Source organism: Xenopus laevis, chromosome 9_10L, assembly GCF_017654675.1.
Source record: "Xenopus laevis strain J_2021 chromosome 9_10L, Xenopus_laevis_v10.1, whole genome shotgun sequence".
NCBI lineage: Eukaryota > Metazoa > Chordata > Amphibia > Anura > Pipidae > Xenopus > Xenopus laevis.
Window position 1 is genome coordinate 15,864,645 of NC_054387.1, and position 21,599 is coordinate 15,886,243.

Genomic DNA, 21,599 nt, shown 5'->3' on the forward strand with positions numbered 1-21,599 from the left:
TCAAGCTGAATGGTGTAAAATACAAGAAAATATTGAAGTTATTAACACCTGTTTTATCAGCTACTTGATGTTGCCAATAGATGTTTTATAGATAAAATTGTTACAAAACTCTCTTCTGTTTTTCTTGGGGCTTTTTCACCTGTTGGAAGAAAGTGAGGGTTTCTGTACAGGGATTACAGGCTGTTAATGCACATTATTATGCTAATGAAACAGCTCTCCTGCAACTGAAAGAGGTGCAAAATGAGAATGTGTGTGAGACTACAACACTGAAAATACAGATCCTGCAGTCTGATATAGTTCTTGCTGTAATGGACTATAAAATCAGAAAGAAAGAAAAACCCATTGCCATGAATTATTATTTACCTGGAAAGAGAACGTGCAAGAATGCAGATTTCCCTAGTGATGCTTACCATGAAACTATGGGGCCAATCCATTAAAGTGTGTATATAGAATGACAAAGTAATTGCCATGAGATGTGTTTTATCTCATACTAGATAAACCTTTGATGGATTAGCCCCATAGTTTCATGGTGGGATCCATTACCCTTTTCTTGAGTACATTTTGCTTTGCAGAATATGGAGAATTCTGTAATTATTTACCGAAGAGAGTTTAAATACACTTATGGAACCTGTTAATCCGAATGCTCAAGACCTGGGGTTTTCCGGATAAAGCAGGGGTCCCCAACCACCGGGCCACGGACACTCCATAAACTAGGCCACCGAAACCAGCCCCCAATTAACATGGCGTGCCGAATTGGACTCGGCACATGTAAACTTGTCGCTGGACCTCAAACCCCATCCCCAGTCCTTGCAAAAAATTTTGCTTTTGCACCTGCCCCCGGTCCAAAAACGGTTGGTGACCGCTGGGATAAAGAATCTTTCTGCAATTTTGATTTCCATACCCTAAGTTTACAATGAAATCACTTAAAACATTAAATAAACCTCCAATGAGGATTAATTATATATTAGTTGGGATTAAGTATAGGCTACAGGTATGGGACATGATATCCAGAATGCTCGGGACTTGGGGTTTTCTAGATAACAGATCTTTCTTGGATTTTCATACTTTGAATTTCGAAGTTTTTTTTGGGGTACTTTGACCATCGAATAGGCTATTCGACCTTCGACTACAACGATTCGAACTAAAAATCGTTCGACCATTCGATAGTCGAAGTACTGTCTCTTTAAAAAAAAACTTTGACTGCATACTTCGCCACTTTAAACCTACCGAGCTACTTTAGCCTATGGGGACCTAAGCTTTTTCTGATCGAAGAAAAATTGTTCGATCGATCGATTAAAATCCTTCGAATCGTTTGATTCGAAGGATTTAATCATTCGATTGAACTATTTTTACTTCGATCGATCGGAGTATTTGAGTAAAATCCGATAAAATTCGATATTCAAAGGATTTAACTTCAAGGGTCAAATTCGAGGGTTAATTAACCCTCAATATTCGACCCTTAGTAAATGTGCTACTAGAAAATCATGTAAATATAAGGGATGCACTGAATCCAGGATTTTGTTTGGGATTCAGACAGGATTTTGCCTTTTTTTTTGGTCGGATTATGCTAAATCCTCGTGCCTGGTCAAACCAAATCCAAATTTGCATAAGAAAATTCAGGGCAGGAAGGGAAATCACATAACTTTTTGTAAGAAAACAAGGAAGTAAATATGTTTTTTCCCCTTCTTGTCTGTAATTTGCATATGAAAATTAGGATTCTGATTCAGTTCGGTATTCGGACTAATCTTTCATGAAGAATTCCCAAATCGTGGATTCGGTGCATCCCTAGTAAATATTAGATAAACCCAATAGACTGGTTTTGCCTCCAATAAGGATTAATTATATCTTAGTTGGGATCAAGTACAAGGTACTGTTTTATTATTACAGGGAAAAAGAAAATCATTTTTAAAAAATGTAATTATATGTCTAAAATGGAGTCTATTGGAGACAGCCTTCCTGTAATTTAGAGCTTTCTGGATAACGAGCTTATGGGTAACGGATCCCATCCCTGTATATGAATTAAACACAATAGAGTTGTTTTACCTCCAATAATGATTCATTATATCTAATTTAGGATTGACTTCAAGCTAGTGTTTTATTATTACAGAGAAAAAGGAAATATATTTTAAAATTTTGAATTATTTAATTAAAATGGAGTCTGTGGGGGACAGCCTTCCCACAATTGGGAAGTTTCTCGATTATGGGTTTCTGGATAACATATCCTATACTTGAATATTATTACAGATATACTGTAGGACCTGTTACCCAGAAAATACAGTACCTACGGATTTCTGGATAAGGGATCTTTCGATAGTTTGGATTGTCATGCCTTAAAGGAAGAAGCTAAATAATCCTATGGTTTATTTAATGTTTAAATAAGTCTTTAACAGACTGAAAGGGATACTGTCATGGGAAAAAACATTTTTTTCAAAATGAATGTGTCACGGCCGGCACCCGATACCAGAACAAGTGCCAAGCACCCTGGTCTCGGCTCGGCTTCACCAGTAGTGTGACCACCGTTGGGCTTCGGGAGGAGCCCTCAGCTTACTTGGGTGCCACCTGGACTTAACGAGGGGTACAAGGCGAGATGTTCTGTCTGGCGAAGGGGCACGGCTGTTAGCAGAGTCTTTTGGGCCGAAGGTCACGGTACAAATGGAGCAGGCAAGAGAATCGACAGGCTGGGTCGAGGCAGGCAGATATCAAGAATCGTCAGGCAGGCAAGGGTCAAAACCGGGTAATCAAACAGATGGAATCAGGCAGAAAGAGTAGTCGAGATGCAGGCAAGGTCAGAGTTCAGATATCAGAATAGTCAGGGACAGGCAGGGATCAAAACCGGAAATCACAGCTAAAGTTTTCAGGAACAAACAGCACAAGGCTTCAGGAACCACTAGAATAAAGATTCTATCACAGGCACTGGCTGAGAGTCAGAATGGCCCTAATATACATTCAAATTTCGCGCCAAAACGTGCCCAATGCGCGCTGGCGCAATCACGCCAGCGCGCCTGTACCTTTATGAGGCTCGCAGGCGTGACGCGCGCGCCCTAAGCAAGATGGCGCCGGCGCTGGAACATGCGGCGGGCGACCCCACCGCACAGGTATTTTTATTACAGAATCAGTTAATAGTGCTGCTCCAGCAGAATTCTGCACTGAAATCCATTTCTCAAAAGAGCAAACAGATTTTTTATATTCAATTTTGAAATCTGACATGGGGCTAGACATTTCTGGCAGGCTGCTGTTTTAGTGGGACATGGGTTTTTACTATTGAGTGTTGTTCTTAGATCTACCAGGCAGTTGTTATCTTGTGTTAGGGAGCTGCTATCTGGTTACCTTCCCATTGTTCTTTTGTTTGGCTGCTGGAGGGGAAAGGGAGGGGGGTGATATCACTTTAACTTGCAGTACAGCAGTAAAGAGTGATTGAAGTTTATCAGAGCACAAGTCACATGACTTGGAGCAGCTGGGAAATTGACAATATGTCTAGCCCCATGTCAGATTTCAAAATTTAATATAAAAAAATCTGTTGGCTTTTTTGAGAAATGGATTTCAGTGCAGAATTCTGCTGGAGCAGCACTATTAACTGATTCATTTTGAAAAAAATGTTTTTTCCCATGACAGTATCCCTTTCAGTCTGTTAAAGACTTATTTAAACATTAAATAAACCCTAGGATTATTTAGCTTCTATTAAGCATTAAGTATATCTTATTTGGTGTCTTATTATTACAACAAAAAAGGGAAATCGTTTATAAAAATCTGACTTATTTTATTATAATGTAGATAATGGGAGATGGCCTTTCCATAATTCGGAGCATTCTGAATAACAGGTTTCCAGATAATGGATCCCATAACTAAATTTGTTATTTATATGAGCTTATAGAAAGGGTTAAAAATGATAGCATAGGGAAATCCATATTTTTCCATGTGCTCCTTCCAGGTAAATAATCGTTCATGGCAATGGGATTTTCTCTCTTTTTTTTTTTTTTTTTAATCCATTCCAGCGCCATTGTTCTCAGCACATTAAACCTTCATTCCTAATGAATATATTTTTTTCCTTTCCCATTTAAAACCCATCGACAATCAGATCTGCTTTTGAAATTCAGCAAGCGTCCCATAAAACAAGGGATCCCCTGTCCTCTGCTGCTGATGGGCCATCACTTACATATGTGTATGTTTAACAGTAACTATTAGCACTGCGCACTTCCAATTGATTTTCCCTGCTCAGTCAACTGGAATTAGATTGATAACATTGTAAAAAAGCAACAGCTCATGTTCACATGGAAGAAATATCACCTTGCACCGAGAATGGAAAATAACATTTAGGGTGAATAGCAGAGCAAAATGGCTCATCACTGCATGAATCTCTAGCAAGGAATGGTCACATCCAATGCCAAAATACTAATAACCATGGACTGAGAATGATGGGCAATAGAATGCAAAATGATGGGAAACAGACATGAAGAATGCACCAGGGTAAAATGATAGCATTATGATAGAGACACATGATAAATGTATAATGGATTAATAAAAAAGAATTATGGGAAACAGACATGACAAATGCATGTCAGACATGGAGGAGTATGATGGCCAACAGTCATCGGACAAACATATAATGGGTAGAAAATGCATATTTATGGCAAATACATCATGGGCAAGAAAGGCAGAATAATAGGACAGACATACGATAAAGCATTATGGGTAAGAAATTAGGGATGCACTGAAACCAGGATTTGGTTCGAGATGGGGCTTTTATCTGTAGGATTCAGATTCGGTCAATCATTGTGCCCAGGGACTTAACTACAGAGGAAGCAGACCCTGAGGCTGCAGGGGGGCTCATGGGGCAATTTCAATAAATATTGGTAAAACAGGTCAACCACTAGGCATTCTGAAAAACAATTTGCGGTGGCGCCCAGTATTATTTAGTTACACCACTGCTTGTGCCTGGCTGAACCGAATCTTAATCCTAATTTAGATATGTAAATTAGGGGTGGGAAGAGAAATCACATGACTTTTCTTCACAAAACTAGGAAGTAAATAATAAATTGCTTCCCCTTTTTCGTTTCCCTCTCCTAATTTGCAAATGCAGATTAATCACAAATGCATGAGGGGCAAGAACTGCAAAATTATGAGACAGGCATGGAGAATGCATGATGGGTAAGAAATGAAGATTTAGGGCAAATGCATTATGGGTAAGAACTGCAAAATTATGGGACAGGCATGGAGAATGCATGATGGGTAAGAAATGAAGATTTACTGCAAATGCATGATGGGTAAGAACTGCAGAATTATGGGACATGCATGGAGAATGCATGATGGGTAAAAATTAAGATTTATGGCAAATGGATGATGGGCATAAACTGCAGAATTATGGGACAGGCATGGAGAATGTATGATGGGTAAGAAATGCAGATTAATAGCAAATGCATGATGGGCAAGAACTGCAGAATTATGGGGCAGGCATGGAGAATGCATGATGGGTAAAAATTAAGATTTATGGCAAATGGATGATGGGCATAAACTGCAGAATTATGGGACAGTCATGGAGAATGTATGATGGGTAAGAAATGCAGATTAATAGCAAATGCATGATGGACAAGAACTGCAGAATTATGGGACATGCATGGAGAATGCGTGATGGGTAAGAAATGCAGATTAATAGCAAATGTATGATGGGCAAGAACTTCAGAATTATGGGACAGACATGGAGAATGCATGCTGGGTAAGAAATGAAGATTAATGGTAAATGTAGAATTGTGGGCAATTAACATGAAAATACATATCTCCGTATTATATAAGCCCATAGTCCAAATTTTCCATTCTGGTTTTCCATTGTGGTTTGCGATGAGCTTCCAATTAAAAGTATAATTATAAAAGCTACATCGGGTTGGCTCAGCATTACTAGACAGAGCAGTCCCGAGAGCCTAGAAATGAGTAATAGCGGAGGAATAAAAGCAAGCACAATGTGTGCGGAGAAGGTGAAATTGAATTATCAGTATTATTTATTGTTTTATGTGCATGCCGGTCCCTATTCCTGCAATGTGGCGCTGACGCTAGCGTTTTTTTGTTGTCACGAACATTAAGAAGATAGACAGTGCTTCGTTGTGCAGCTTCTTCGCCTTAATAACAAACCCTGGAATTGGTACCGAGAGTGGCGAAATATGGGCCGACCCATGTTTTTCTAAAATGTTAGTTTTGCAGGAATCAGGAATGTTGAGTCAAGTGGAGTAGGGATAGGACAAAGTTGATGCTATGTCTGAAGTACTGTTACTCAGCCATCCTTCTAGGGCATACCTCCCAACTGTCCCTTTTTCGGAGGGACAGTCCCTCTTTTGACAGCTCAACCCGCAGTCCCTCATTTGTACTGGAAAGTCCCTCTTTTCTCTGCACTGAACAGCCAGAAAAAGAAACAAAGTTTCTCACTTAATTGGCTTTTAGCAGAGAGCCCAGAACAGCTAACAGGTGCAAATAAGATACTTTGTAACAATTTTGAGATACAAAAACACAGTTTAGATAAGAAGAAATATTTTCAAACTTTCATAACCTGCCAAATTTTGTAAAACAAACATGATAATTAGGGGGTGTGGTCACAGAAAGGATGTGGTCAAAAAAAATTGCTGCGCTACGTGCGGAACAAAAAATTTTGTCCCTCTTTTTACTTCCAAAATGTTGGGAGGTATGTTCTAGGGGTTTATTTATCAAAATCCGAATTTAATTAAAAAAAAAAATATCAACCAAACTAGAATCCACGATTTGACCTTGTTTATTATTAAAAAAAAAAAGCTTGATTTTATCGGATCTGGGACAAACTCAATAAAATTGAGTTGAAAACCCGGATCATACGGATTTTTTTTCCCAAATCTCTTTTTTTTTCTGAAAAGCCAGAATTTTTTTGAATTTTGCCCAAAAAGACTGAAATTATCGGATTGGAAATCCAGCACTAGTGATGGGCGAATTTATTCGCCAGGCGCGAATTCGCGGCGAATTTGCGCGATTCGCGCCGAGCGAATAAATTCGCGAAACGCCCGCGAAAATTCGCGGTAAAAATTCGCCGGCGTCAAAAATTTTTTTTTTCGAAAAACGGACGCCGGCGCCAAAAACGGGCGCCGGCGTCGGAAAAACGGGCGCCGGCGTCAAAAACGGGCGCCGGCGTCGAAAACGAGACGCCGGCGCCGTTTCGCGAATTTTTCGCCGTTTCGCGAATTTCGCGCGAAATTCGCGAATTTTTCGGCGAAGCGAAACGGCGCAAATTCGCCCATCACTATCCAGCACAGATCACAGAAAATTTCAAATAGGATAGGGACCTCTCCTATTGATTTATATAGAACCTCAGCAGGTCTGAGATGGCAGATTTTCGCAGCCTCAGGGTATAATAGATCTTGAAAAAATTAGATTTTTTTTTCCCACTAAAATTCAGATTCTATAGCAACAACTTTTCTTTTTTATAGTAAAAACATTTTTAGCATTTGGACTTAATAAATAACCCTCCTAATGTTATCATGCCATATCGCCCTGGCTGTTAAGCCATATATATGCCTTAATAGCATCTTGCAAGGTGGTTGCCTTCAGATTTTTTTTGGGTACAAGCCTCCTTTATGCTCAAGCATTTACCTGAATATTACCATAATTGTACTTATCATGCCTAGCAATAAATGCATTCACCTATAGCAAACTGATACATGTACTGGGCGTCCAATGCATTGTCCTCTTGGGAGTCCTTCCACCCCCAACCCATTTGGAAACCACCATAGTCAAGGGTTACAGGAGGACCATGGAAGTTAAGAAAGACCAATGTTCTTTAAAATGTATATGATGACAGTGACTCTTTAAATACTTCATTTTTTCATACTAGGCATTTTTTTTTAAAATTCCAGAATACGACTGCGGGATCCATCACAAATAAATCGGCCGTGTCATACTACAATTTAGCGAGGAGGAGAAAATACTCCATGAGACGAGCTGCGTCTAACCTTTTATCCGTTTGCCCGACAAACTGTAGGACTATTAGTGAGGAGCTGAAACATTGGCACAGTAATAATTGCGATCCCATCCCATTTGCTTGTCACGCCTCTCTAGCTGTGAAGAGATTTCTACCTCATTACAGGCTCAGTGTGTTGGCTTGTCACTTTATCAGTGATACCTGCAGGTTGCCGCTACACTAATGTAGCCTAGAAAGAATCTTATGGCCCCACTGCTCTCAACAGGCTTAAGATATTACCCATCTGCAACAGCGTATGAAGTGGTCTCAGCTCAGTGAAGGGAGTTGCATCTCATGGACTTCACCATAGCACCACCAACATCTTGGTTTTGGAGACAGAGCGGACTGTGTAGGGTCAAAGAACAGGTCGAGCAAAATGGGTAAAATTCAAAGAATGTGCACAGGTCTCGCAGAACAAGGAATCTTATTTTTTTGAGCTTACAATCTGGAGATTTATCTTATAGTTCAGGCTGGCACAAAATAGTGAATTATTTTTAAAGAAAAACATCTAAAAAGCTTTATGAATTGTGTGCCTTATGGGCACATATAGGCTAAAACAGCACCAGCCAAGTCACACTATTCAATGGGATTCATTTAAACATCCATCAGTTAATAGCACTGCTCCAGCAAAACCCTGAATTGAAATCCATTTTTTAAAAGAACAAAAAGTTACTTTCTAATATTTCATTTTGAAATCTGATATGGAACTAGACATGTAGTTAGTTTCCCAGGTGCCCTCAGTCATGTGAAAAGTGCTCTGAGAAATGCCAGTCATTCTTTACGGCTGCACTGCAATTTGGAATCCCCCCCCCCCCCGAAGCCATTCAGCAGAACAATTGGAAGATAACAGTTCCCTGACATAAGGCAACAGCTCCCTGGTAGATATAAGAATAGTAATCAAAGTCCCACTACGACTCATCCAGTTACACTAAGGGGCAAATTCACTAACCTCTGAAAATTTTACAGCGACGGCTTCACTCACAGTGTAACACTTCGCCAGGCGTAGATTTGCCAGGACAACGCTAATTCACTAAAATCCGAAGTTGCGCTAGCATTACTGCGTCAAACGAAGCAAAGTTGCGCAACCTTTGCCTAATTTGCATACGGCGGGAAGTTAAAGTTGAATGGACGTATAAGTTGCAGCAAATACATTACATTACACAAGCCCAGGGAACATTAATAAAATAAAATAAAGTTGTTATATTGCCCTACACATGAGCCCAGTGTATAGTTTATGTGCCATATGTTAGGAAATGAAGGGGGGAAGCTGGTTACCCCAAAAAATGTTACGCTCTTTATCAGCCTATCACCCTGAAAAAGGAAAAGACGCCAGCGTGTTTTGCGACTTTGAGGAACTCCTATCTACTCCATTGCATTTCACCTGGTCAGAGGTGGCGAAGGCAAGTCTGGCGCAAGAGGTAACGTTCAGTAAAATCCACATCTTAGTGAATTTGCGTAGTTACGTACATTCACCATAGCGCAAATTCGCTAGGTGCTAGGGAGTGAAGTACCTCTAGAGTCAATCTCCTTCACTAGCAAAGTTACTCTGTGACTGTTAGTAAATCAGTGAAATACCGAAGTCACACTGGCGAGTAGGAAAAACCATAGTTTATCTGAAAGCAGTTTCATTGTGAAGTGCTGGCTCTTTCTAAACGCACAGGATCAGGCTCAATGACCTAAGATGGCTGCCTACACACCAATATTACAAATAAAAAAAAAATTAACTTTTTGGTTCAGGTATTACATTTCATAGAGTGAATAATTTGTAATGTAAACAGTGTCATTTAGAAATAAAAACTACGTCATCAAAAAAACATGTTAAATAATCCAGATTATTGCGACCAGCTGGTCCAGCCTTCCCGACAGCCCAAACTGAAGTTAATATCATGCTGGATGTTTATCCGTCTTATAAACTCTACACTCCACTTAACTCATCACGCATTCTCTCTTCCAGTTAGTGCCAGAGTCAATTAAATGTGCCCGTATTATGCCTGATTATAACTAATGAGTATTAGAAGCCTAGACCCCAAATTTCATCTAAAAAGCAATTAGGATCAATCTCTGAATTAAGACTCTTTGAGTCTTTGGAGTTTCACTCTGTGAATCCATATTGTTTTAATATTTTACTCATTACCCTGCAAGTCCCCTATTGTATTGCATTATATCCTATTGTAGGCCAGCAAGATCCACTATTATATAGTGCACTAGTGATGGGCGAATAAATTCACTTGAAGCGAATTCACGGTGAATTGACGCAAATAAATTTTCGGATCTCCCGCTAACATTCGGTGGTGAGAATTCGCCGGGCATCAATTTTCCGATTTTCTGTGAAAATGTCAGAATTTCAAGATTTTTTCGTGAAAAATGTCAGAATTTCATGGGGTTTTTTTCAACTTTTGTTCCCACAAATTTTTCGCCATTTAGCCCAAAACGGGAGAAATTCGCGCATCACTATAGCGCACCCCTCGCAACATAATTTATTTTATATTAAATTCAGTCACCCCTGAAAAAGGGAAATATCTACATTTTTTATTCTTTAAATACTTTTTAATATTAGCCCACATTTTATATGTTGTACTACTGTAAAATATTACATGTTAAAATATATGTGCTAAAATCTTTATAAAATCTATTCCAAATTTCTGCAATGATCTACAATATATCAAAGTAGAAATATAAAGAATAAATATTAAAGGGGACCTTTCATCCAGAAATAAAAGGCTGTATAATAAAAGTCTTTTGGAAATTAAACATGAAACCTAAATTCTTTTTTAATTAAAATATTCAAACCTGTTATAAATGTATTTGAGCTGTCAATCATATATTGCCTGCCCGCCCCCAAATTAATTTATTTTCAATTATTTAATTAAATGCATTTGTTGATTGTACTTTAAATGCAGTTTTGTAGCCTATTGGGTTTATTTAATGTTTAAATTAATTTTTCATAGAGTTAATATATGTATAGGTTTCACTCACTCAATTATTGGGGGTGATTAATGGGAGGTTGCATTATAAGCTTAGGGTACAGTGAAAATTAAAGCTCCTAAGAGGGTTGGAGTGAATATTAACAAATAACAAGAGGTTAAGGGTATTGGGTGTTACTCAATTTTCTCCAGTAAACTTGATTTAATGACAATGGCAATTGGCAAAAGAATTTCCAAGATAAAAGAATTTGGGAAGATTGCACCAAAAGACATGGCTTAAATTTCTTCCAGGAAGTATTAGAGGAGTATTAGAGTATGTCCTACATATCAAGCAATGCAGAGAAAGAGAAATGCTGATTATTATATATATATAACATATACATATATCAGTCCTGAACACATTGAAGGTCACGAGTGCTACATTCTCAAAGCGATGGCCAATAAATTCATTTCACTCAATAAAAAGGAAGATTGTTATTCTTCACAGTAAAGGCCGATGCCATAGAAGTGATCTGTCTGTCATCATAATGTCAAAGGACCTCTCGAGAAACATTTTCCAAGTAGAATAATGTCCCTTTAATGCAGGTGAGGGAGTTAATATTCCCATAAAAAGCCCTTCTCGAGAGTTTACTTCAATCCCCGAAGCTCAATTAAAAAAGCTAAACTTGACTCTCTGTCCACAGCACTAGAAATGAATGTCATCACTTAATATTGTTGGATTTGACAAATTGGATGGGGTAGAAAGTTAATTCACACGTACTAAAAATAATGAACGTGCGTTTCTTTATAGGAGGAAGGATAAGAAGCTGTTCATGGAGTAAAAAAAAACACAAGGGAAAGTGGGATATTAGCACATTTTGGGTAGATTAAAGGGGTAATGTCCTGTTATGAAACAGCTTTATTACTCGTTGGTGTGAGTTACTGAATGAGTGAGAGGATGAATAATCCCAATGACCTTGTTGAACACCTCTATATGCCTAGGGAAGTGAGGGGTCCAGAGTCTATAGCTGACAAAGAACTATGCTAGAAATGCTAAACCTTAGGTTTTTATGGTAATTTATGATGTGGAAGGAAGAGTGCACGCTTTTCACGCTAGTTTGATTCATGTTGCAATCCGTCTCAGAGCACAGGGACCTGAGGCAGCCCACATGAATACAGCACTGCCTGTGTTCATCAGCACTGTATTCATAATGGAAAGGTAGGGGTTCGCATAGTTGTCTCCCTGCTACCTGTCCCCAAACATAGAAGTGCCCGCTGAATGAGCACTAATGAGGCAGTGATTTTGCGCTCCTGCACTTCTCTCCAGGGTTTTTTTTTTTTTAAATACCTTGTGTTTTGGGCTTCTGTACCAGCCAAGATCCCCAACAGTCGTTTAGTTAGAAAGACCTGTGTTTTGGAAAAGCCCCCAATTGCTCCCCATCTTCTTTCTGCTGATTCCCAACACATGTTGTGGGCTCCTGTATCTTAACTGAGTTAAGGAACTATATTATATATATATATATATATATATATATATATATATATATATATATATATATATATATATATATATATATATATATATATATATATATATATATATATATACACATACACATACAATCCAAAAAATGAAGGAAGCACTCACGGCAAATTTTTCTTGAAAAAACTTTTTACTGGATCATGCAAACATCAACGTGTTTCGGTACCTCAAGGGACATCCTGATGACGCGTTGATGTTTGCATGATCCAGTAAAAAGTTTTTCAAGAAAAATTTGCCGTGAGTGCTTCCTTCATTTTTTGGATTGTATGCTTTACTTGGCTAGCACCCGGCCTCAGTGACTATTGGCGAAGGTGAGTGCCGGCTTCACATGCTTATATATATATATATATATATATATATATATATACAAATATTAACAAACCGCACTCCAGGGTCTTTGTCCTCTGTGCAAAAAGGTGAGACTTTATTTCAACGTTTCGGCTCCATAATTCGGGCCGTCATCAGGAAGTGAACACTTCACTTCCTGATGACGGCCCGAATTATGGAGCCGAAACGTTGAAATAAAGTCTCACCTTTTTGCACAGAGGACAAAGACCCTGGAGTGCGGTTTGTTAATATTTGTATATATAATTTTGTGGAAGCCTGCACCCAGGCATTGGACCAAGTTGGTTGGGAGTGCACCAGGCCGGATCTGTTTATATATATATATATATATATATATATATATATATATATATATATATATATATATATATATATATATATATATATATATATAAAATAAATAAAAGAAATATGTAGGTCTTTTGTGATGACAAAAAATGGGTTTATTCAACGTTTCGGCTCTTAGACTCGAGACATCATCAGGAAGGGGAATATATATATATATATTATATATATATATATATATATATATATATATATATATATATATATATATATATATATATACTGCCAAATTTGTTGTGCTGCAGTAAAGCATTATATGTGCTTCTATTAGAGTCTGGCCGTGAGTGCTTTCTTCTCCGATAGTCTATAGAATTTCCAGTGAGCACCGAGCCAATGCTATAAATGAGTGCCGGTACCAAGCACTTGTATGTATATATAAATAGTGATGGGCGAATTTATTCGCCAGGCGTGAATTTGCGATGAATTCCCGCGATTCGCCGCAGGCGAATAAATTAGTGAAACCACCGCGACAATTCGCCGATGTAAAAAAAATGGACTCCGCCGTCCTTTTTTTGGACGTCTGTGAATAAATTTGCGAAACTGCCGCGTCAAAAAACGGACACTGGTGTCAAAACCGGACACCAGCGCTGGTTTCGAAAAATTTTCCCAGTTTTGCGAATTTCACTGGAAATTCGCAATTTTTTTCAACGAAACACCCCAAATTCGGCCATCACTATATATAATATATTTATACAGGGCCGCCATTAAAAAACACGGGGCATCGTACAACAACATTTTACCCACCCACCCCAGCCCCAAGCCCCACCCACTCCACAGTTAAAAGACCACACAGACATTAGCACTTAAAAAGGTAACCCCCTCACACACACAAGTTATAAAAAGCTATCAATGGTCAGGACCCTCTATTAAGTTAAAAAAAACTGTGGCGCCAGGGCCCCCATAAAAGTTTTTTAAATAATTGGTGGTCAGGGCCCCCCTATATGTTAAAAAAAACATTGGCGCCAGGGCCGCCCATAAAAGTTTTAAAAAAAAAAAAATTTGGCACCAAGGCCAAAAACATTGGAGTTCAGTAAAATTGTGGCTTCAGGACTTCAGCTTCACTTTCTTTTGTGACTTTGGGTCAAAGTGCACTGAGCCTAAAAAGATCAGAGGCTGATGGGAACAACTGTGAAGGCCTGGGCCATTACTGTTATAGTCCTGTTGAACCTCTGAGCTGGTACAATAAGCACAGTATCTAAAATATATAATTTCTAGTAACCTGTATTAAAAAACAGACTTTGCACAGCCAAGAAATAGCTGGGAACTGGTTAACTTCACAAGAGCCTTTTGATCTTTCCCAGAGTCAGCACCTTTACCTATAAAACCCATCCAGAAATGTGCGTCTTCTTTAATCAAGTTAATTAGGGCACCAGCTGCAATATCCCTGAGTTCTTGGGTTTTTTAGTCATTTTTTAATTAAAAGAAAAGTCATTTTGAAATGCATTGCTCACTTGCTCTCCATGTTTAGTGTCAGGGTGGGTATTTAATAATAGGCTTGGAAGTCACGAATTCCATTTTTGTTAGGGATGAATCTATCACAGTCACTACTGGGTCATTTATCAGTTGTTTTAACACCCCCCCAGGATGGTTCTTAATCTTCCTTTAAAAATGGTCACTTGGCAAAAAGCTCTATGGCTTTTACTGCAAATTAACATTAACAACAAGTTTAACTTCAGCCTGCCTGAAATCTGCATTTCTACTGGAAAATCCTAAACCTACTCACTATAGTCAAAACAGTCAAAGGTTATCAAATGAGGAACCATGGACGCTGACAGAGGGGAAGGTGAGTGGTACATACAGAATAAGGAACCACAGATGGACCCTGCCCAGACAGAGGGGAAGGTGAGTGGTAGATACAGAATGAGGAACCACAAATGGACCTTGGTCATACAGAGGGAAGGTGAGTGGTAGATACAGAATGAAGAATCACAGATGGACCCTGCCCAGACAGAGGGGAAGGTGAGTGGTACATACAGAATGAGGATCCACAGATGGACCCTGCCCAGACAGAAGAAAAGGTGAGTGGTACATATGAAATGAGCAACCATAGATGGACCCTGCCCAAACAGAGGGGATGGTGAGTGGTAGATACAGAATAAGGAACCACAGATGGACCCTGCCTAGACAGAGGGAAGGTGAGTGGTACATATGGAATGAGAAACCACAGATGAACCCTGCCCAAACAAAGGGGAAGGTGAGTGGTACATACAGAATGAGGAACCACAGATGGACCCTGCCCAGACAGAGGGGAAGGCGAGTGGTACATACAGAATGAGGAACCACAGATGGAACCTGGTCATACAGAGGGAATGTGAGTGGTAGATACAAAATGAGGAATCACAGATGGACCCTGCCCAGACAGAGGGGAAGACTAGTGGTAGATACAGAATAAGGAATCACAGATGGACCCTGCCTAGACAGAAGGGAAGGTGAGTGGTACATACGGAATGAGAAACTGCAGATGAACCCTGCCCAGATAGAGGGGAAGGTGAGAGGTACATACAGAATGAGGAACTACAGACGGACCCTGCCCAGACAGAGGGGAAGGCGAGTGGTAGATACAGAATAAGGAATCACAAATGGACCTTGGTCATACAGAGGGCAAGGTGAGTGGTACATACAGAGTGAGGAACCACAGAGATACCATTTTTACTATTAAAAGGGGGAAAAGTTAAAAAATAAACAAATAAAGCATTGGACCATTCTGTGTAAAAAAAAGGAACTTTAGAAGAGGGAAATGCAGTGTCATCAAACTTATAAAATAAAACTGAGACATGCGAGGCACCCAATCCAAAGAGCTCATAGCTTAAATCTTTCATCTGCCATTAGAAGGCATTCATCTGCTGATGCGGGGATCCTTGTGCTTTACGGACGCATTAGACAGAATTTCTGCATGCTGTTTGAACTCCTGTTAAGGCATTCCGACTTCAAAGCCGATGAATTATTAATTGATCCTACTTTATGTTTTTGTCATAACGCTGGTTCCCACAGACACGGCTCGCCGCTGAGCAGTGGCCCCTGTTAGCCGCTCTTATTATATTCTGTATTCAGAAAAATGATTTATACCTCTTTAGAAGTCTCTTTGTCGCCCCCCCCAACCCAACCTCCTTCCCCCCCACACCCCTAGTCACTTCCCATCGGATTAAGCAAAGAGCAGCGTAACAGAATCAAGAAAAGCACCCCGTGCACACGGTTATTATATTATTATTATACTTATCAATTATGTATAAAGCAAGAACACATTTTGCAGTGGTTGGGGAGTCGTTATGGCACAGAGTGGAACGTGGATATAGAACTGGATGGCCATTGAGAAGCTATCAGCCCGTATTGTCTGCTGGGTTCCTAACTGTGAATCATTAAGTCTGGCTTGGATGTCAACTGGGAAAGACTTTAGTCGGAAATTTTAATAATTCGATTCTGGGCAAGCCAACCCTGCCAGAAGGGCACTTCTGTATAATATAAGTCCTATAAGTCCTCCTGCCAGCGGGTACAACCCCAGATTTTCTCAGAGCAATGTTCACCTTGCCACCTACGTTACTGCACTGCAGAATGTCTGAGGATAATTATAATTACACACTGGAGGCGCTGTTTTGTTACTGTGCATTTCTATTGGATATCGTCCTTGTCAATCAATTGGTTTCTTTTTGGATTGGCTCCCGTTAAATTCCTATTTCATTCACTGCAGATTGACTGAGCTTCTGGTTACTCTGGCCTCGCCTTAGCCTTTGATTGTGTAGACTAGTGATGGGGGCGAATTTATTGGGCAGGCATGGATTCGCTGCGAATTTCCGTATTTCGCGAAAATTTGACATGGGAAGATTTGCTGGGATAAAAAAATGATCTCTCGTCAAAATTGTTGCATGTCAAAATTATTCGGACGCACATTGGTTTTAATACATTTGGACACAAGAGTCAACGTATAAAAATTGACGCTCGTGTTAAAATTGTCACACGTCGAAATCATTTTGAAGCCCATTGACTTCAATGCATTTTGCAAATTTTTCGCCATTTTGTGGGGTTTTTGTCTGTGGTTAAGCGTTAAGGGAATTGTGTCCATAGTTATACTGTGTGCCTTGCCAGTTGACAGGTTTTTATCTATATTGTAGCAGTATAGATATTGATTTGGCCCTATATGGTCAGGATGGGAGCATGTGGAAGGGGGCTGTTCCTGCTGAATTGTGTTTAGTACAGGGGAATACCTATGCTGCCATAGTTTTATAGTATCTCTCTGTACAGGCTATAAGCAAACGTAGGGGGCTGTTCCCACTGAATTGTGCTTAGTACAGGGAAATACCTATGCTGCCATAGTTTTATGGGATCTCTCTGTACAGACTATGAGCAAACTTGGGGGGCTGTTCCTGCTGAATTGTGCTTAGTACAGGGGAATACCTATGCTGCCATAGTTTATGGGATCTCTCTGTACAGGCTATAAGCAAACTTAGGGGGGCTGTTCCCACTGAATTGTGCTTAGTACAGGGGAATACTTATGCTGCCATAGTTTTATGGGATCTCTCTGTACAGACTATGAGCAAATTTAGGGGGCTGTTCCTGCTGAATTGTGCTTAGTACAGGGGAATACCTATGCTGCCATAGTTTTATGGAATCTCTCTGTACAGACTATGAGCAAACTTAGGAGACTGTTCCCGCTGAATTGTGCTTAGTACAGGGGAATACCTATGCTGCCATAGTTTTATGGTATCTCTCTGTACAGACTATGAGCAAACTTAGGGGGCTGTTCCTGCTGAATTGTGCTAAGCATAGGGGAATACCGATGCTGCTATAGCTTTATGACATCTCTCTGTACAGGCTATGAGCAATCCTAGAGGGCTGTTCCTGCTGAATTGTGCTTAGTACAGGGGAATACCTATGCTGATTACAGTTTTATGGTTTCTCTCTATACAGACTATGAACCTCTTAAGGGCTGTCCATTTGCCCTTCTCTTTCCTCTTATTCATATTCAGTCACTGTAATCACATCAGCAATACCAGGCACTACATGCACTGACAACTAGACCTTTATACCAGTTCATTGTGTTGTGCTCTGACTGTGCCGATTGTTCCCGACTCCCACCTATGCATTAGAAGACATACAATAACAGGCCTCTAAATAAAAATAATGTGTTATAACACACAGTCCATGACCTGTATAAATCAGCCCATTGCCTTTATAGTGCTATAGAGTGACTCCTGCGATTGACAGCAATTGTAATACGAGTTTGTACAGGTGGAATTATCACATGAATGGAACCAGCAGAATAATGAATCAAAATGCACTTCAGTCCTACCTTAGTATCAGATGTTCCCGATTCTCTGTATCTGACGTTACTGCCTGCTCACTCTGTATCGTAGGTGAATATTATGCACTTTCCCCAATGGTTGCCTTTAGTGCTCATGATCCAATTTGTTTCAGTGTTAATAGCAATTTCTATCCCTCTTTAATGAGAGTGTGAGATTCAGGTTAGCTGGGACCATAATTTAAGTGCACGGAGTCTTGAACCACTTTTAAGAGTTCAGTGCAGCTTGGCTGGCTTTTATTAGTAACAAAATAAACCAGTTCAGCACTCTTGCATCAACATAGGGTTAACATACAGCTTGGTGGACAAACAATGAGATTCCCAGCACTTACAGCTTTAGAAGAATAAAGTCCCAGAAGCCTCTGTAAGACTTTCAGCCCTTAGTCCTGAGGGATATTTTTCTGTTCCTTTTTCCAAGCACTTGGCGCTGACAAATACTGCGAATTGGAAAACCACAATCTCCATCCCAGCTTCTCACACTCTCCCTGACACACTGGGAAAAGCTGTTTGAATTAGTTCACCTGAGTGCAAGAAAACCTGGGCCGGCTACACGGGCCGGAACCAGTCTGACAGAAACCTGGGACAGACATAAACTGTGTCCAGGACTTTCCCAGGTATTCAGCCAGCTGTCCTGTTACAAGGGATATAGGGAAATGTCAATTACTGCTCCCGTCTTTGCAACAGTTAGTGGTCGAACCTTAGATTATGCTTGCATGCATGCATCAAGTGGTAGTATGATGCAGAAAGTGATATAATGAAATAATTTTCAATTGGTCTACATTTTTTTTAAAACTCGAAAGAGGCAGAAAACAAAGGCAGATCTCCCACAACCACAGGTTATAACTCCCACTGCTACTATAGACACCATCTTTTCCTACTATACCTGCTATCTCACAGTCACAATCCCTTCCCAGAGACTATTATCCACTGTTACTATAGGCACCATCTCTCCCTACTATACCTGCTATCCCACAGTCACAGTCCCTTCCCAGAGACTATTATCCCACTGTTACTATAGGCACCATCTCTCCCTACTATACCTGCTATCCCACAGTCACACTCCCTTCCCAGTGACTATTATCCACTGTTACTATAGGCACCATCTCTCCCTACTATACCTGCTATCCCACAGCCACACTCCCTTCCCAGAGACTATTATCCACTGTTACTATAGGCACCATCTCTCCCTACTATACCTGCTATCCCACAATCACACTCCCTTCCCAGAGACTATTATCCCACTGATACTATAGGCACCATCTCTCCCTACTATACCTGCTATCCCACAGTCTCACTCCCTTCCCAGAGACTATTATCCACTGTTACTATAGGCACCATCTCTCCCTACCAGGGCAGCCATCAGGGGGGGACAGGGGGGAGAGTTGTAGGGGGCCCCGAGGGTAAGGGGGCCCAGCCACGACACACTTCTGACTGACTTCAGGAAGGCATGGACATTTAAGGGGCCCTGGCTACCTTTTTCTCATGTGGGGTCCTAGCCACCAATATTTTTTTATTTTTTATTAACATGTGGGAACCCTAGCCACCAATATTTTTTTGTTTTTTTACTGTGTGGTGGGGGGCGGACCTGTAGGTGGGGCTTGCGGCGGCAGCCCAGGGGGCCCAGGAAATTTTGTCGTATGGGGCCCTGCGATTTCTAATGGCAGTCCTGCTCCCTACTATACCTGCTATCCCACAGTCACACTCCCTTCCCAGAGACTATTATCCCACTGTTACTATAGGCACCATCTCTCCCTACTATACCTGCTATCCCACAGTCACACTCCCTTCCAGAGACTATTATCCCACTGTTACTATAGACACCATCTCTCCCTACTATACCTGCTATCCCACAGTCACACTCCCTTCCCAGAGACTATTATCCCACTGTTACTATAGGCACCATCTCTCCCTACTATACCTGCTATCCCACAGTCACACTCCCTTCCAGAGACTATTATCCCACTGTTACTATAGACACCATCTCTCCCTACTATACCTGCTATCCCACAGTCACACTCCCTTCCCAGAGACTATTATCCCACTGTTACTATAGGCACCATCTCACCCTACAATACCTGCTATCCCACAGTCACACTCCCTTCCCAGAGACTATTATCCCACTGTTACTATAGGCACCATCTCACCCTACTATACCTGCTATCCCACAGTCACACTCCCTTCCCAGAGACTATTATCCCACTGTTACTATAGACACCATCTCTCCCTACTATACCTGCTATCCCACAGTCACACTCCCTTCCCAGAGACTATTATCCACTGTTACTATAGGCGCCATCTCTCCCTACTATACCTGCTATCCCACAGACACACTCCCTTCCCAGAGACTATTATCCACTGTTACTATAGGCACCATCTCTCCCTACTATACCTGCTATCCCACAGTCACACTCCCTTCCCAGAGACTTATCCACTGTTACTATAGGCACCATCTCTCCCTACTATACCTGCTATCCCACAGTCACACTCCCTTCCCAGAGACTATTATCCCACTGTTACTATAGGCACAATCTCTCCCTACTATACCTGCTATCCCACAGTCTCACTCCCTTCCCAGAGACTATTATCCACTGTTACTATAGGCACCATTCCCTACTATACCTACTATCCACAGTCACACTCCCTTCCCAGAGACTATTATCCACTGTTACTATAGGCACCATCTCTCCCTACTATACCTGCTATCCCACAGTCTCACTCCCTTCCCAGAGACTATTATCCCACTGTTACTAAAGGCACCATCTCTCCCTACTATACCTGCTATCCCACAGTCACACTGCCTTCCCAGAGACTATTATCCACTGTTACTATAGGCACCATCTCTCCCTACTATACCTGCTATCCACAGTCACACTCCCTTCCCAGAGACTATTATCCCACTGTTACTATAGGCACCATCTCTCCCTACTATACCTGCTATCCCACAGTCTCACTCCCTTCCCAGAGACTATTATCCACTGTTACTATAGGCACCATTCCCTACTATACCTACTATCCACAGTCACACTCCCTTCCCAGAGACTATTATCCCACTGTTACTATAGGCACCATCTCTCCCTACTATACCTACTATCCACAGTCACACTCCCTTCCCAGAGACTATTATCCCACTGTTACTATAGGCACCATCTCTCCCTACTATACCTGCTATCCCACAGTCACACTCCCTTCCCAGAGACTATTATC

The 21,599-nt window shown here is 40.7% G+C and overlaps 1 long non-coding RNA gene across 1 annotated transcript in view; it reads right to left on the bottom strand.

Annotated features, from left to right (window-relative positions):
- LOC121398107 overlaps positions 1 to 18,867 on the bottom strand; it is a 258,412-nt gene extending 239,545 nt beyond the window's left edge. The window contains exon 1 of the long non-coding RNA XR_005964108.1: positions 18,387 to 18,867. This is a non-coding gene — a long non-coding RNA (uncharacterized LOC121398107). The remainder of the gene's footprint in view (positions 1 to 18,386) is intronic.
- Between the last annotated feature and the right edge of the window lie 2,732 nt (positions 18,868 to 21,599).